This window comes from Pteropus alecto, unplaced genomic scaffold (genome assembly GCF_000325575.1).
Source record: "Pteropus alecto unplaced genomic scaffold, ASM32557v1 scaffold45, whole genome shotgun sequence".
Classification (NCBI taxonomy): domain Eukaryota; kingdom Metazoa; phylum Chordata; class Mammalia; order Chiroptera; family Pteropodidae; genus Pteropus; species Pteropus alecto.
The window spans coordinates 39,100,148-39,100,540 of record NW_006442491.1 but is presented as its reverse complement, the minus strand read 5'-3'; positions in this window follow the sequence as shown (position 1 = coordinate 39,100,540).

Sequence of the window (393 nt, the reverse complement as noted above, 5' to 3'; positions counted from 1 at the left end):
AGCATGACACGAGGAAACGCGGCTGGACGTGTGACGAGCCATCGCTGCTGCTTTGTGCACGTGTCCGAGGCTGATGGAGAAAGGTCAGGTTGTTTTCATCACGATGTCCCCAGCTCCGTGTTCTCAGCTCGGGGACCAGTGGACCAGGGCTTCTTACACTGATGCCCTGGGTGAGAGATGCAAATCTGGGCCCTGGAAGTCATAAACCTGGTCGTGGCGTTGCCTTTGGTTGCCGTGGTGACGGCTGTGTTATCAGGACGAGCGTTTCTTGCGAAGACGGTGTCTGGAGACCTGAGTGACCTGGGACAGACGGCCTCGTTGGTAAAAAATCGTTCCAAAAAATTAAAACAAAACGTACGTGACACATCAGATGGCAAGTGTGTGACACTACAC